At 32.0% G+C, this 18,773-nt stretch overlaps 1 long non-coding RNA gene across 1 annotated transcript; it reads right to left on the reverse strand.

Annotated features, from left to right (window-relative positions):
• Positions 1-2,417: 2,417 nt before the first annotated feature.
• On the reverse strand, positions 2,418-16,031 carry LOC139506162 (uncharacterized). The gene is made up of 3 exons (XR_011659952.1): positions 15,850-16,031; positions 12,044-12,128; positions 2,418-2,772 (listed from the first exon to the last, which is right to left on the reverse strand). It is a non-coding gene; the product is annotated as an uncharacterized lncRNA (long non-coding RNA).
• Positions 16,032-18,773: the final 2,742 nt, after the last annotated feature.

Here is an 18,773-nt window from a genome sequence, read left to right on the forward strand (position 1 = left end):
GGAAAATCAATTCGGAAAGTCCATAATCACATGGCAAAATCAAATAACAAAACGCATCAAAAACGAATGAACAAGAACTGTCATATTCCTGACTTGGTACAGGCATTTTCAAATGTAGAAAATGGTGGATTAAACCTGGTTTTATGGCGCTAACCATCTCACTTTAATGACAGTGTCATCAATTTCCGTTATAAACAAGGTATTAAATAAAACTGGAAATCAACATCAATTCTAGAAAACCTCCATTTCTTCTTACCTCTTAATTTCATGGTGTTAGTTCAATTATTTTTTAATTTGATGTAATTACCTTTTTTTTCTGTTTAGTTGTTTTTTTTCATATTCAACCTATTAATTATGTTTTACATACATATTGTGCATAATAACTTACCTTAGGAAATAAATTGCAAAACTTGATAGTATGGCTAAACCTTTTCATGATTTGTAAACATGAAAACTTAGAAACTAAGCTTACTCCATGCATGCATGGACGAAGGTAACTAACGTAAACTTAGTCCATGCATGCATGGACTAAAACGACTTAGTCCATGCATGCATGCACTAAGGCAACTAACCCTAACTTAGTCCATGCTTGCATGGACTAACACAACAGACTTAGTCCATGCATGCATGGACGAAGGCAACCAAGGCTAACTAATCCATGCTTGCATGGACGAAGGCAACTAAAATTAACTTTTTTAAAGTTTAAAAAATTTATAAATGCAAAATATTTCAAAAAAATAAAATTTTTCAAAAATTAAAAAAAAATAATTGAATATTTAAAAATAAAATTTTTTTAAATTTAATTCTTATAAAATAAACGAAAAAAACATGAAAAATTTACAAAATCATTTTTTTCCAAAATGCTGAAAAAAGTTTAAATTCCATTTTTTTTTTATCAAAATTAAACAAAAAGAAGAAAAAAAATGGTTAATTATCACTGTGTATTATCACCACCGGATAAAGGTACCCTTGCATATAGGTATAAATGCCACATGAGAATATTCACGTCTGCCAAACGATTAGAATGTGTTCACATTTTATTTAAATGATAAAAACTCTTCCCTGAACAGATCAGTTGGAGCTGAAAATTTGTTTAACATAACCTGGACAGTAGCTGCAATTAGTTCCTGAAAGTTCCTAATCATTTAGTAGTGGTAAGTGTTATTTTAGTTTATTGTTATTATATCTGTAATAAACATGTTTAATCAGTTTAATTGAGGTCTGGAGCTGGCATGTCAGTTAACTGCTAGTAGTCTGTTGTTATTTATGTATTATTGTCATTTTATTAATTTCTTTTGTTACATCTTTTGACATCGGACTCGGACTTCTCTTGAACTGAATTTTAATGTGCGTATTGTTATTCTTTTACTTTTCTACATTGGCTAGAGGTATAGGGAGAGGGTTGAGATCTCATAAACATGTTTAACCCCGCCGCAATTTTGCGCCTGTCCCAAGTCAGGAGCCTCTGGCCTTTGTTAGTCTTGTATGATTTTAAATTTTAGTTTCTTGTGTATAATTCAGAGTTTAGTATGACATCCATTATCACTGTACTATTATGCATATTTTAGGGGCCAGCTGAAGGACACCTACGGGTGCGGGAATTCTCGCTACATTGAAGACCCATTGGTTGCCTTCGGCTGTTGTTTTCTCTATGGTTGGGTGGTTGTCGCTTTGACATATTCACCATTTCCTTTCTCAATTTTATTTGTTGCACTATGATTTTTGCCTTTGTCTCAATAGCAGCTAACTTTTTGTATATATTGTACATGAACATGCAAGTCGTCAAAACATCAACCCAAAAATGTAAGATCTGTAAGTTTGCTTTCGCAATTTTTTTGTTCTTCCCATGCCGGAATTCTAACCCATGTTACTGAGATATTGTGACACCAAATCTGTACAATTTTTAAACACCAGAGAAGAGCAGATGATTTAAACACTTTTGTGTAATCCAGCATTATATAAGATGTTTTTGTGTCTAATGTTATAGTGCAGTTTGAGCACTCAAAAACATGTTCATTATGTCAACTGGTTGTGTTTGGTTGCTGTCTGCCATATTAAATGGATTTCCTTTTTTTTTTTTTTTTTTGCTTAAATTTGTCTATTAGCTTTCTCTTTTGAAATTAAAAGAAAACAGTTCACAAATTAGGTGTGCTGGGCTTATTTTAATTAACCTTCATCAGAAACATACAAACAAAAATTTGACAGCAAATGATGTACATGTAGATACCATTATCTTGGGACTTAATAAGCCCATGTATAACAATCTTTAAATTAAGGCTTTTGCTTATTGTTGAAGACTTCAGGTGACCTGTACTTGTTTACATCAGTGCCATATTATAATGGGCTAGTAGTTGTCTCAATTGCAATCATTCCATGTATCCTTGCTTTTGTATCATTTAAAGACTTCAATTCTTAAATCATTTAAGTTAACACATTTTAATTTCAAAACATTCAACAGATATTTCCAAATAACAAATTTTTTAAACAACAGATATAATTGGTAACTGGTAATTATTTTACAGTCAATATGTTTTTATATTTATCAAGAGGCATCATAATCATGTTCATTAAATTCTTTCCTTGTCAGACTGTTACTGATCTCAAAACCAGTGAAAATTGCAAATAGCTTTTAGTTTCTAGTAGTACTATTTTGATAAGATGTGTAATTTTTCGTCATTTCTTTTGATGTTCTGTCATAATCAGTCAGACTATTTCACCAAGATGTTTTCAAATTCTCCTAGTACTTCAAAGTGCTCTTTTTTCAATAATAATCTGAAATACACAAAATCAACAGGTTAGTAACTTCATAATGTACAAACTTTAACATGTCAGATTAATATGATTAAGAAAATGATGTGCAGCGCAGCCTTGTTATTTGACTGACCAGTTGGTGCATGTTTGGACACAATATTCAAGCTTGATAGACTGTCTGTATTTGGATTTTGATCAAAATTATGAGAAAAAAAATCCCCCCTCCCCCAATTTTTTTCAACCCCCTTTCAGTAATTACCCCAAAACTTAATCCCATCCTTTTCCTTTGTGGTATGGTACTTTGCAGTACAATTTTAAAGAAATCCATACACTTAAACACAAAATATTGTCTGGAAATTAGAAAAATGCTTGTTTTTGACCCCCTATTTCCTGAACGTTTGAGGCAATTACCCCTTTACACAATTCCAGTCTACCCTTTGTGATATGGAACCTTGAAGAACAATTTAAGAGAGATTAGTACACTGGCACACAAGTTTATGTCTGGAAACTACAAAAATGCTTCTTTTTTGCCCCTAATTTCTAAACTGTTGGTACCATCACCCCAAAAATCAACCCAACCTTCCTTTTTGGTATTAAACCTTGTGTAAAATTTCATGGATATCCATTCGCTTAAACTATATAATTATCCGGAAACCATATGTGTCGACATACATCGCTAACAACAACATCATACCATAATATGACTCAATTTTATTCTTCGAACTTATAAAGATCAGGACGCTGTTTTTTACTTTTTAATTGTTTAACATTTTACAATGGGGGGCTTTTATTTATAGCTTATTACAATATATATGGTAATTATTTTTGATAAAGGCTGAAAGCAAACCACTGAACTGTCATTGTTCATAAAGATAGTTTTCATGGGCAATCTTAGCACATCTCTTCATTTTTACATGATGATCATTTTGAAAATCAGTCATTGTTATTTGTGGAAACCCTTCTTGGAATTTAGTGAAACTTGAATATATAAGCATTACCATTTTTATGATAAAAAAATTCAAAATATTTTCATTTCCTGTATCTACATGATCTAATTAATAAAGGATTTTAGTATTTTTGCAGTTAACATTAATCTGTAGCTTCTTTCTAGGGTTTAATATAAAACAAAGAGTGCACACGCTGAAATGTCTCGCCTTCTTTTGTAGTCTTTAAAATAAAGCTTTATTACAATTGAAACATAACCTTAACATTAACCTAAAAAACTAAAAATTGACCACTAAACCATGAAAATGAGGTCAAGGGCAGATGACACATACCAGCTAGAAATGTACACCTAACAATCATTCTGTTATTATTTCCATACACCAAATATATTAGACCTATTGCAAATAGTATATGAAAAACAGAAAAAAAAACACAAAAACTCAACTATAATCACTGAACCATGGAAATGAGGTCAAGGTCAGATGACACCTGCCAGTTGGACATGTACACCTTATAGTCCTCCATACACCAAATATACTAGACATATTGCTTTTAGTATCTGAGATATGGACTTGACGGTCACCAAAACTTAACATGTTCACTGATCCATGAAAGGAGGTCGAGGTCAAGTGAAAACTGTATGACAGCCATGAGGACCTTGCAAGGTACTCACATACCAAATATAGTTATCCTATTACTTATAATAAGAGAGAATTTCACTTTACAAACCAGATGCTCCGCAGGGCACAGCTTTATAGGACCACAGAGGTCGAACCCTGAACAGTTGGGGCAAGTATGGACACAACATTTAAGCTTGATACAGCTCTGAATTTGGATTGTGATTAAATAGTTGACACAAGATAGGTTTCTGACACAGAATGAATGTGGTCTAAGAACTTACACTTAATAAACTGTTATCACAGAGATATGTATCCCCTTTTTGTAATTTTGATTATGCAATGTTGAAATTAAATAGCAATATTTTAACATGTAAGTTATGCAAATATTCATGTAATTTTGATAATGCAATGTTGAAATTAAATAGCAATATTTTAACATGTAAGTTATGCAAATATTCAAAGTCTATGAACAATGACTGAAGGTACATGGCTAAACAATCTCCATGGAATGAGATGTGCCAATGATAAATATAATACAACTGCATACCAATTACCATTGACTCATAATAAGTAGTTCCCTTTAAACGAACCTAAACACAAACATTAACTTTTAAACTATGTAAAAGTTTCAAAGTCAATGAACCATGATCAGGGGTGGGGCTATATAATCTCCATGAAAACAACACTTTCAAATGACAATAAATTTGCATACCAAATATCATTGACTTAACATTAGCAGTTCATCTTAAACTGATATTATCACAAACTAATACATGTAAACTAAAAGTTTCAAAGTCAATAGACCATGACTGAGGGGGCAGGGCCAAATATTCTCCATGGAAATGAGATGTGCTAATGTTTATAAAACTGAACACCAATTAACATTGGCCTACCACTAATGGTTCCCCTTGAACTGACCTTATCACAAACTAATACATATTAACTTAGCAAAATTATCAAAGTCTATAGACCATGACTAAGGAGGCGGAGTCAAAAAATCTCCATGAAAATGAGATATGCCAATGCTTATATAACTGCATACCAAATATCATTGACCTACCACTAGTGGTTCACCATAAATTGACCTAATCACAAACTAATACATTGTTGATGCTGCCGCCGCGGGGAACACCATACCTATGTCTCATTTTTTTACTCCGTCAAGGCGAGAAAAAAACTTATAAATTTTAAATTGGACATTTACCTATTATGGTCAAATATCCAAAATATAAATACATGGTTAGATTCAGCATATCATCATGATCATAGAACCCCAAGAATTCAATTTTTGATGAAATCAAATAATGTGCAATTTTAGTCCCTTTAGACCTCAAGCATGTCAATGTGGATCAATTTGATAACCAGGCCCAAATATTAAAATTCTAAATACACGGTTAGATTCAGCATATTAAAGAACCCCATTTTTGTTGAAATCAAACAAAGTTTAATTTGAACCCCGATTTGGACCAAGTCCATAATCAAAAATCTAAGTACATGTTTAGATTCAGCATCAAAGAAGTCCAAGAATTCAACTTTTGTTAAAATCAAACAAAGTTTAATTTTGGACCCTTTGTACCTTAATGTAGACCAATTTGAAAACAGGACCAAAAATTAAAAATCTAAGGGTGCTATAAACAGTTTCGTATAAAAAACTAGGGGTAATTCCCCCGACTAAAAATAGACTTGGAGGGAAGTCCCTTTTTATCAACATAATTGGTAAAAAAGTATCATGTTTTTTATATTTAATTGTAAAATTAAGTTAATTAGCTTCAATTAAAACAGGTTGAATGATTAAAATAATTTTTTAAAATTAGATTAAATACACATGTTTTAAGGGGAGACAAACTGTAAACATCCTGTTTTTTTGGCAGTGAAAAGTGCAAAACTTATTTGCACCCACTGTATCTCTTTTCGAAGCAGGCGAACGTAGCCTGAAGCATAAATTTTTAGAAAGACCAGGTAAAAACCTATGAAATTCATACTGTTTTGAATATGAAAAATGTGCATGTAATATGTCTGCATGGGTGTGCACATGGCCTGATTTCATGTTTTTTATGCATAGATTAGGCAATGTTTTTCCCATTGTCTCTGGATAAAACTTTTTGGTACTATTAAAAGTACAATTTATTTTTATTTCATTATAAACTAGAGAAAATTCTGATTCTAATGATATAGTTTTATACAAGTATCTTCATTAACATTAACACCACTAAGGGTCAATTATAGATGGTCCCTCAAAATATGACGTCATAGAAAAAAACTGTTGATTGCACCCTAAATACATCGTTAGATTTGACATATATACAAGAACCCAAATAATTCATTTTTTGATGAAATCAAACAAAGTTTAATTTTGGACCCTTTGGACCCTCATTCCTTAACTGTTTGGGACCGAAACTCCCAAAATCAATAACAACCTTCCTTTTGTGGTCATAAACTTTGTGTTAAAATTTCATAGATTTCTATTCACTTATACTATTAAAGTTATTGTGCAAAAACCAAGAAAAATGCTTATTTGGGCCCTTTTTGGCCCCTAACTCCTAATCTGTTGGGACCAAAACTCCCACAATCAATTTGAAACTTCCTTTTCTAGTCTTTAACCTTGTGTTTAAATTTAATAGGTTTCTATTTACTTATACTAGTTATAGTGTGAAAACCAAATGTCTTCGGATGACAACGACGACGCCAACCTCATACCAATATACGACCAAAATTTTGAATTTTTGCAGTCGTATAAAAATCTTAACTTTTTTTTCAAGTAGACACTCAACCATGAAAATTAGGTCAAGGACATTAGACATGTGACTGAGAGAAACTTGGTAACCTGAGGCATTTTGGTATATATTCAAAGTATGAAGCATCCAGGTCTTCATCCTTCTAAAATATAAAGCTTTTAAGAATTCAGCTAACTCCGCTGCTGGCCCCCAGAACATTATATATATGTCGAGCTTTCTGCAACAAAAGTTGCAGACTCGACAATAAGATGATGTGGTATAATAGTCTATTTTCACATTATCAACTTTTGACTCGGATTCTATGTTTTTTCAACAGGTTTTAATACCTTCTCTGTGGTAAGATATCTTGGTACTCTGTCACTACAAACACCCGAAAGAAGTAAATTCAATCAAAGAGCTGAAAGCTCTGAAGAAAAATGACGCCACTGTCTCTAATATTGGGATAGTTTTTATGCAAGTCTTGATTTTCACGTACCATAATTAGTTTAACAATGCAACATGTATCATGAGCATATAATTGATATTCGTATATGTGTGTGTGTGTGAAGTGAAGGTGACAATTGGCTGTTTTTTTAAGACAAATGAATAGGTCAAGACTAGCTGAATTGTACAAATAAATACCATAGAAAGGCTTGTATATTTCTCACTGGTACATAGTCTGAATACGGGTCCGTTCGCTTCCATTCACGTTTGCGCCCACTCATTTTCACCCCCTTTCACTTTCACACCCTACATGTTCGCACCCAATCTTAATTGGTTTTGTGTTTAATAACTCTGTAAGCAAGTGTTTTCTTATAAGTATAATTGTTGTCATTGTCTCAAAATAAAGTAAGACAGCAATTTTTTTTTTGTGTTGAATAAATCTTAATCATGTTTTGGATAGGGTATTGCTAAAAATAATAATAATCCTTTCTAAATAAAGTGGTATTTTGTTAACGTTTTATTTTGTGTTGAATAACTCTTAATCATGTTTTGGTTAGTGTATTGCTATAACTTGTTTCATTGACTTGTTTCAAAATGAAGTGAGATTCTGACTATGTTTGTTTCTGTGTGTTGAATAAATTTTATCATGTTTTGGTTATATTAGTGGATTGCTATATTTTGGTGTCTATGTTTTATTGTTTCGTCCCATTTGTTTCAGATCAATGGGACCAAGCTGTTAAAAAAAATTATCTTTTGTGTTTTTTCCTTTAAAATCTTCAATGTTTTACTCATACCAAGCTATAAATACATTCAGTATTTACACCAAAACAATTTAAAACAACAACCATGATTTTCCAATTATTCAACTTGAATTTGAATTAAAATTGGGCACGAATGAGTAGAGTGTGAATGTGCGAACGTGTAGGGTGCGAAAATGTATTGGGCACAAACAGACCTGATACCACACAGTCTGAACCCCCTTCTCCCACAAAATATTAAGTAAATAATCTTTTTGTTACTGCTATCAAAGGTCTAATGAAACTCAGATAATTTCAAACATTTGTCAAAGAATTCTAGTCAAACTGGCACCTAGTTAAATTGGCACCTGGACAAATCATCACCTGGTTAAAATCGACACCTGATATAGTCAATTCGTCACCCATGTTAAATATATATTTTTAACAAATCAAATCAAATCAAATATTTTATTGTCATGTAAACTTTACAGTTTGTGACCAACATATATTATTACAATAAACACAATAAACATATATACATACATATTAAACATACAAAATATCAACAGCATTAAAATGTATAACAACAAACAAGTTGTTAAGAGTCCCCTGCCCTCAGTTCTAATGACTTTTTCAAGAAGGATCCTAACTTATTTGTTTGTAAAGGCGATGATGGATTTAGTAAATAATGAATTTTTTCTTCTTCATTTAAATTATTAAAGTTATTATTTTCTGTACATATGTGATGCAAAAATTCATTTCTTAGAGTTTTATTATACTCACAATATAGTAAAAAATGTTTCTCATCCTCTAGTATTTTACATTTATGGCAAAGACGTTCCTCTCTTGGGATTTTAAAATATCTCCCCTTTTCAATCAAGAGGGAGTGATCACTTATTCTAAAATTAGTGATTAATCTCCTTATCTGAAAATTAGATGTATTTAGATAATATTCTAGTTTGTAATCTTTTTTAAGTTTTTTATAGAGAAAAAATTTACTTTTATCATCAATGTTTTGAAATTTATTTTGAATTAAATCTTCATATCTATTTTTCATTTTTAACTTTATATCGTTTTTTATTTTATTTACATCTTTTATGTCCTTACAAGTAGAAAGAATATTAAGGTCAACGTTAGTCTCTTTGACAATATTTTTAGCATATGTATACCATGAGTAAGTTCCTGTCAAATCTAGAGACTGTGCTAGAGAAAAAGCTTCCTTTAACAATGGATTAATATTATTATTATATAGTCTAGCTAAATATAAAAGGGTTTGTGTTTTAATAAAACATTCTATAGGCAATCTTCCTAATTCAACTCTTGCTCCTAAATTGGATGCATTTTTTCTTATCCCTAGAGTAGATTTACAAAATTTAAGATGCATATTTTCTATGGGGGTTTTGTCTATAAAATCAAGTTGATTAATTTCTTTTCCTGAAGTTAAGGCTCTGCTTTTGGCTCGATGAAAAGAAATATATGTATCCAAATATGTTACTTCTGAATTATAGGTCATAATTGGTTTTACTACAGTATTTTAAGCAATAGGGTAAAAATAAGAAAGGGCTTGCCAGAATTTTTTTCAGTATTTAAGCAAAAAGAGTTAAATACTAACTTTCACATTTTTGGGTGTTCATGTACATTTTGTATATATTTATTTTTCTCAACTAAATGACTTTTTTGGTGTAGTTTTAATGATATATATATATGAGTAGTCCAAATAATTATTACGTCTGGCAAGGCTTTTTAAATTTTATTCTGGAACACTTTCCTATGACCGCAAGGCTATATTAATTTTTTTTCTGGGACGCCTTCCTACGAACGTCGTAGGAAGGCGTCCCAGAAAAATAATAAAATAGCCTTGCCAGACGTCATAATTATTTTGACTAATACATGAGATATTGGGTATTTTTCTGCATTATTTTAACCAGTTGAGCATTTTACAGGATTGTTGGTTTAATGCTGTATAAACTTTACTGAAAAAAAACACCTTAAATTTGCTAATTATTTTGCATGAAAGTTTGATTTATTGAAAGGGACTCATAGTTTTCCATTTTATTTTAATAATTGACTTGTTTTTACAATTACACAAATTGTCTAATTGTTAAAACAACAGCTTTGGTAAGGGCTTCGTTGTTTACCTTTATACACAACATTATTATATTCACTTTCGTTTCGTTGTTTACCAAAATACACAACAACATATTCACTATGTACTTGGTAACAGTAATTAATTAATTGAATAGAAAATATTATAACAAATATTAATGGATGCCGAATTGACGTCGAATAGGTGCCGATTTGACTAGATGCCAATTTAACCAGGTGCCGACTTGACTTGTACGTTTCAATTCCTCTGCGATCGTTTGCGGTATTTTCTTGAGAAAATCTATTTTCCATCATCAAAGAGAAGAAGAAACTGCTTTAAAATGATTCTGGAACGCTTCATGATTGTTAAAATAAGTTTAATTCACTCAAAAACAATTTTAAAACTTGCGATGTTTAAGCTAACTCGAATAATTCAAGCCCTTTCCGTGTCCGATTTTCTCCCACACGAGGGCTTGAACTCCTTGTGATCATTGGCCGCGTCGCCTGCTCTCTGTGAGAGAGAGCCAATCAGCGGCGATCAGGATATGAGTCTGCGCAACTCTCTTGAAATTGTCTTACCAAACACGTGTGTTCAATTAACACAAATCCGATAATAATTTAATTAACATCAGTTTACATCATTTATCACCAATTAACATCCGGAACTCCTCCTTCTTTAGCTGCCAATTTAAATCAAAATTCCCATATTGCAAAGCGGTGTGAAATTTCCGGTTGACGGTCTTGATCGAGGAAGACGTTCAGGCGTTAATGTAGCTTTCGTAGATCAGCGGAATATAACGACTGAATTATTCGGGTTATGTTTAAGCAGGAAGTTTCCAAAGCATGTGTAAAAGAAGAAATTAACCGGTGAGAGTGAAAATCCGTATATGACAGATATCCCTATAGTACGACTTTGAAAGTAAAACAGTTCAATCCTTTTGTAAAACAGTCTTTAATATACCTTTCACATTAATGTTTGAAGGGTCTTAAGCTTATTCAAACCATATAAGTCGGTATGAAACACCAAAACGGAATGAACAATAACCGATTACGTTTTGTAGTTTACAAATTCTAAAACTGGTTTCCGTCAAACTACAACACTTTGTTCGAGTGTAGTGGAATTCAAGTAGAAACCAGTGTAAACTGGGTCCTGGCTGATTTAATACTACACAATGATGCATAATGATAACACAAGCAGATTCCAGTTTGTATGGAAAATAGTAAATACGAAACGAAGCGCGGTAGGCAGAGAAATGAAATGAAGTTCAGGTCGGCAGTTATGGAACAATGACTGCGTCATTTTCCAAAAATATAAATGGTGCAATTTTGGCGGAAGGTTTACTGTTTTCTGATGATTTAGTCATGTATAGAAAACATAATGGCATATGCATTAAACAGTTAACTTCCCTCAAATTTGTTCCGATTAAAGTGGGTACATGTAAATAGGAAATTTGTCTATTGCCAATAACACAATATCCACCTTGAATGACATGGACATCAAATAACTGATACCATGGATACTGTGTCATACTTTCACAGATTTCTATGAAACTTTGCAGATGCTTTTATGATTGCATTTTTAGTTGTGCTAATGTTGATGGTATGTTTTAATATACATGTACTGCCCACTTTAAACAAATTTTATTGTTTCACATACAGTTATTACCATCTTACCCAATACATTTGATGCATACTCGAGGTACATGTATTAATACAAATATAAACATTACTTTAAATTTATGTTTACCTTCATTTGATATCCTTAATCTTCAGTCAAACTTTCCGACTCCTCAACCATTTTTTTGTCAACAGAGGAAATTTACCTCCTTTATCTACAATAAAATTCTAATTAAAACTAGACCTTACAAAAACTCTGTGGCTAATTTATTAAATAATTAGAGTTGACTGACAATTTCAACCATTCATGATACTTATTTGATGTTCTTTTCTTGTTGATCATTTTTGCGACTTAAACTAAAATTTCTCTCCATCTATATGTTATTTGTTTAGATGACATCAAGTGATGGCTATAATCATTCATTTATAGGTCTAGGTTAGCTTTTAAGGGCATACGATACAGTTACAGAGGAGGTAATGACGTTGCTAATGCAAAATGTTATTTTCGCGACATCAAACTTTAACATACCAGAGAAAAATGCATTTTTCGACTGATTTTTATCATTCAAAGTGAATTTATTTGAAAACGAGTTCATGGAACCCCATTTTTCAAAACAGCAATTTGTTTGACTTTCAATTTGCAGGGAGATTATGTGACCCAAATTTGATAAAACTTTAAATAAAGGATTTTTTTTAATTTTGATAAACATAAAGCCAAAAATGACATATTTTTCCTCAATTCATGAACATTTGATAAATACGAGTTATTTCGGAATAAAAAATGCATAATTTTTTAGGATACTTATAAAATACAGAAATTACCGATTATTTAAAATCATAAGAAACCTCAAATTAAAAAAAAATATGCATATGTTTTTTATAACTAAATGGTTAGTTTTCATTAAACAACTTATGTACATATACTTTTTTCTGATGAAAATTCTTTAATTTGTCCACATTTAGAAGAAGAGTACTTATTTTTAATTGCTTGCTGCCAGCAAGCAATTTGCCGACATATTTTCAGTATGCATAGTGACCTGAGCGTAACCCTCCTCGTAAAAATCTGGTGACCACAATACGCATGGATCTGTCATTGAAATAAACAAATATCTGATTATACATGTTAAACACGTGCTCAATACCCATGCTTTTTGTGATTTGTTTACTATAAGGTGACAATTGGTTAAACTCGGCTTCAAATCACGGCATTTAATGAGCAGCCATATTTGTTCAATCATAACAAACAGAGAGAGAAAAAAAATGGCGATTAATATATATGATATATTTGCGAAAATAATGATAAAATCCTGCACATAGGACTAAGTTTATGAATGTATACATCCATTGGTTCAAGAATTGGACAAACATTATTTTTCACCACTCACTCGTTTCATATGACTTTAACAAACTAGTGTCGCTCACCTTGGTCTATGTGAATATTAAACAAAGGACACAGATGGATTCATGACAAAATTGTGTTTTGGTGATAGTGATGTGTTTGTAGATCTTACTTTACTAAACATTCTTGCTGCTTACAATTATCTGTATCTGTAATGAACTACGTCCAGTTAGTTTCAGTGGAAAATTATAGTGAAAATTTACAAATTTTAAGAAAAATGGTTACAAATTGACTATAAAGGGCAATAACTCCTTAGGAGGTCAATTGACCATTTTGGTCATATTGACTTAATTGTAAATCTTACTCAGCTGAACAATATTGCTGTTTACAGTTTATCTCTATAATAATATTCAAGATAATAACCAAAAACAGCAAAATTTCCTTAAAATTACCAATTCAAGGGCAGCAACCTAACAACTGGTTGTCCGATTCATCTTAAAAAATTCTGGGCAGATAGATCTTGACCTGAATAACAATTAAACCCCATGTCAGATTTGCTCTAAATGCTTTGGTTTTTGAGTTATAAGCCAAAAACTGCATTTTACCCCTATGTTCTATTTTTTGCCGTAGCAGCCATCTTAATTGGTTTGCCCGGTCACAAAACACAATTTTTAAACTAGATAGCCTAATAATGATTCTGGCTGTGTTTGGTAAAATTTGGCCCAGTAGTTTCAGAGGAGAAGTTTTTTGTAAAAGTTAACTAACTAAGATTTACGAAAAATGGTTAAAAATTGACTATAAAGGGCAATAACTCCTAAAGGGGTCAACTGACCATTTTGGTCCTGTTGACTTATTTGTAAATCTTATTTTGCTGAACATTTTTGCTGTTTACAGTTTATCTCTATCCATAATAATATTCAAGATAATATCCAAAAACAGCAAAATTTCCAATTCAGGGGCAGCAACCCAACAACAGGTTGTCCCATTCATCTTTAAATTTCAGGGCAGATAGATCTTGACCTGATAAATAATTTTACAACTTGTCAGATTTGCTCTAAATGCTTTGGTTTTTGAGTTATAAGCCAAAAACTGCATTTTACCCCTATGTTCTATTTTTAGCCATGGCGGCCATCTTGGTTGGTTGGCCGGGTCAAAAAACACAAATTTTAAACTAGATACTTTAATGATGATTGTGGTCTAGTTTGGTTTAATTTGGCCCAGTAGTTTCAGAGAAGAAGATTTTTGTAAAAGATCATGGAGATTTACGAAAAATGGTTAAAAATTGACTATAAAGGGCAATAACTCCTAAAGGGGTCAACTGACCATCTTGGTTGTGTTGACTTATTTGTAAATCTTACTTTGTTGAACATTATTGTTGTTTACAGTTTATCTCCATCTATAATAATATTCAAGATAATAACCAAAAACAGTAAAATTTCCTTAAAATTACCAATTTAGGGGCAGCAACCCAACAATGGGTTGTCTGATTCATCTGAAAATTTCAGGGCAGATAGATCTTGACCTGATTAACAATTTTACCCCATGTCAGATTTGCTCTAAATGCTTTGGTTTTTGAGTTATAAGCCAAAAACTGCATTTTACCCCTATGTTCTATTTTTAGCCATGGCGGCCATCTTGGTTGGTTGGCCGGGTAAAAAAACACAAATTTTAAACTAGATACATCAATGATGATTGTGGCCAAGTTTGGTTTAATTTGGCCCAGTAGTTTCAGAGGAGAAGATTTTTGTAAAAGTTAACGACGACTGACGACGGACGCCAAGTGATGAGAAAAGCTCACTTGGCCTTTTAGGCCAGGTGAGCTAAAAACAATTTGTGTTTATCTTTTATAACAAAAAAATTATGTGTTTTCTTCGAAAAAAGAAAATACGGCCACATATCTGAATTTTGAGCAAATATACAAAATTTCGACCTCATTTTCTCAAAAAGTAGCACATGAAGGTATATTTTTTATTACATATTTGATTTAATCAGGTAAAAAATAGCCTATGCAAATTTTTACGAACTTGTAAATACAGGATCAAAACTGTACGGTATGCCCTTAAGAGAAATTCAGCCCATTGTGTAAGGACAAGGATAAAATATTGATTATTAGAACATGCTTTCAGTAACTGCTATAAATCTCAGATTTGTATTTCATGTGTTTTTGTTTTAGGATTTTTTATTGTGCTTTGACTTTGTATTGATCTTAGAATTAAGCCCTTTTCAAATGGTTTATATAGTTTGCTAGTTGGAATGTTGCACCACTGTCATAGGTTAGAAGGAGGGTTTCGTGCCAGCAACCATTTTTAATGTTTTACAAACTCCATGTGTCTGTCTCAATTCAGGAGCTTGTAATTCAGTAGTTTGTTGCTGTATATCATAACAGTTTATCGTTCAATGTTTTGTTAATAAATCAGGCCCTAAGTTGTTCATTGGTAATTTCAAGTCCTTGATGTTGTATAGCTCATTGTTGAAGGATGTACAGTTACCTTTGGTTGTTAATTTTTGTCTCACTGGTCTCTCATGGAGAGTTGTTTCATTTACAATCATACCACATCTTCTTATTTTTACAAAACATTTAAATAAGTATACTTCACCTTAGAAGCTGCAAACAAACTGGTACAGTCCAAGTTCCTTTTCTCTTTGTTTCTTCAACATCATTTGTATGAATGTATCTGCAACATCTACAAGGAAAAATTGTTTCTGTAAAAATGATAAACGTACTTCAATCTTATACTTAATAAAAAAAAATGGGGTCACCGTTCACAACCTGCCTTCGAAAGAAGCATGTACATTTTTGTAAAGGTACCTTTTTTCTGTTGAACTAATAGCAGAAATAGAGGTACATGTAATACCGAAATAAGAGAACTTAATTACAGAAATCGCTCAAATTTTACAATAGTTTAGTTTAAGAACAGCTTAATTGAAAATAATAATAAAAAAAAAGGTCACGGATGAGTTCCAAAAATGGCATTTTTATACCAAAGGGAGATAATTTTGAGCAATTTTAATGATATCTACATTTTACAATTCATCTGAGGCCATCAAAAATTGATTTTTTTAAATTATTTTTGTACCATATGATAAAGTAACAACTCTTGCACGTTAAAGACACCCTTGTAGATTTCGAAAAAGAGTAGGCTAATGCCGCTACAAGGCAGCACTCGCACCCGCAAAGTGGAAAGGGATTGATATAAGTTGTAAAACTTGTTTCCCAATCCACTATAAATAAATATGTTTAAACTAAAGTAACAACTACTTAAGGTAACAAATAAAAGAAGTAGGTAAGGTTCCGATTTTGGCCTCAAATTTCAAATTCATCTAACGAAAGATTTTGGACACTTTTTAAACTCTTAACTGTCTATTTCAATTGATTCAATTAGTTAATGTGAAAGATTTTGACTGACTTAGTCATTAAAAACGCTCAGATTCAAGCTTTCGTATGAAAAATCTATTGAATTTGCCAAAAAATGTCACTTTTCTGATGGTTTTTGTCAAAAAATGAAAGTGGCCGCATCTGTGTTCATCAACCTTTACATGTATATATATATTATGTATTATCATTAAATACATTTAAAGAACCTTAGTGAGCACACTCACATACCCCACGTCCCCACATTGTCATTAGAGAAATTAAATTAGTATAAGAAAAAAAAATTGTATAAGAAAAATTAATTTCCTGCCAATATGCACATCTAAATAGTATGTCCTTATTATCTACAAAATTTCATGAAATTCTGTTGTGTGGTTTCAGAGGAGTTGAGATGACAAACTGTTGCAGAAGTACATTGAAGCAAATAAGTTCAAAGGGGCGTAACTCCTAGAAAAAAATTTGAATCACAATTTCCCGTCGATATGCAGAACTACATCGTATGTCCTTAATATCTGAAAAGGTTTCGTGAAATTCTGTTGTGTGGTTTGAGAGGAGTTGCCATAACAAACTGTTGCAGTAAAACATTGAAGTAAATAAGTTCAAAGGGGCGTAACTCCTAGGAAAAAAATTGAATCGCAATTTCCCGTTGATATGCACAACTACATAGTATGTCCTTATTTCTGAAAAGGTTTCATGAAATTTTGTTGTGTGGTTTGAGAGTAGATGAGATGACAAACTGTTGCAGTAGTACATTAAAGTAAATAAGTTCAAAGGGGCGTAACTCCTAGAAAATAAATTGAATCGCAATTTCCCGTCGAATATGCACAACTACATAGTATGTCCTTATTATCTGAAAAGGTTTCATGAAATTCTGTTGTGTGGTTTGAGAGGAGTTGCGATGACAAACTGTTGCAGTAGTACATTAAAGTAAATAAGTTCAAAGGGGCGTAACTCCTAGAAAATAAATTGAATCGCAATTTCCCGTCGATATGCACAACTACATAGTATGTCCTTATTATCTGAAAAGGTTTCGTGAAATTCTGTTGTGTGGTTTGAGAGGAGTTGCGATGACAAACTGTTGCAGTAGTACATTAAAGTAAATAAGTTCAAAGGGGCGTAACTCCTAGAAAATAAATTGAATCGCAATTTCCCGTCGATATGCACAACTACATAGTATGTCCTTATTATCTGAAAAGGTTTCGTGAAATTCTGTTGTGTGGTTTGAGAGGAGTTGCGATGACAAACTGTTGCAGTAGTACATTAAAGTAAATAAGTTCAAAGGGGCGTAACTCCTAGAAAAAAAATTGAATCGCAATTTCCCGTCAATATGCACAACTACATAGTATGTCCTTATTATCTGAAAAGGTTTCATGAAATTCTGATGCATGGTTGCATGGTTTGAAAGGAGTTGTGATGACAAAAAACAGGACTGACGGACAGACGAACAGGTCAAAAACATTATACCCTCCGCAACTCGTTGCATGGGGTATAATTAACATTTCAATATTATAAATGAACACGAATAATTACAATATCATAATGTAAGGGGAAAATTTACACTTTCATTTAAGACAGAAACCGTCTAAAATTTACCAAAAAATCTAAAATTTTGAAGATTTCAGTAATTTAGCATTACTTAATGATGCTACATGTAGTACCTGATATATGCATTGTATTGTCAAAAACATCCTATATTTATTTAGCAGAAGCATGCTACTTTCCAATAAATAGCTTAAGGATTACATTTTCACAATTTTGTAAAACTGCTATATTTTGTGGCCAAAAAGGGGTCTTACTGAATCTACTCCTTTGTAATGAAAAAATAAATGTTTATTTTTCTCTTAAATTTTTATACATGTACCCTCGAGCCTCCTTATTGTAACTTATAGTAGTTTCTGGTTTTATCATTGTTGCAGGCCATACAGTGACCTAAAGTTGTTAATTTCTAATGTAATTGTGTCTATTGTCTAGAGACAAGATTTGTCTCATTGGCAATCATACAGTATACCATATTTTCTTTTTAATTTGTTGACTTAATATTCTGAATATTTCAACACCTATTCACATATTTTTAAACTAGAAATCAATGGTGGATCTAGAAATTTTCATAAGAGGGGGCCCTTTTACTGCCTAAGAGGGGGTCCCTAC

Source organism: Mytilus edulis, unplaced genomic scaffold, assembly GCF_963676685.1.
Source record: "Mytilus edulis unplaced genomic scaffold, xbMytEdul2.2 SCAFFOLD_169, whole genome shotgun sequence".
Taxonomy (NCBI): domain Eukaryota; kingdom Metazoa; phylum Mollusca; class Bivalvia; order Mytilida; family Mytilidae; genus Mytilus; species Mytilus edulis.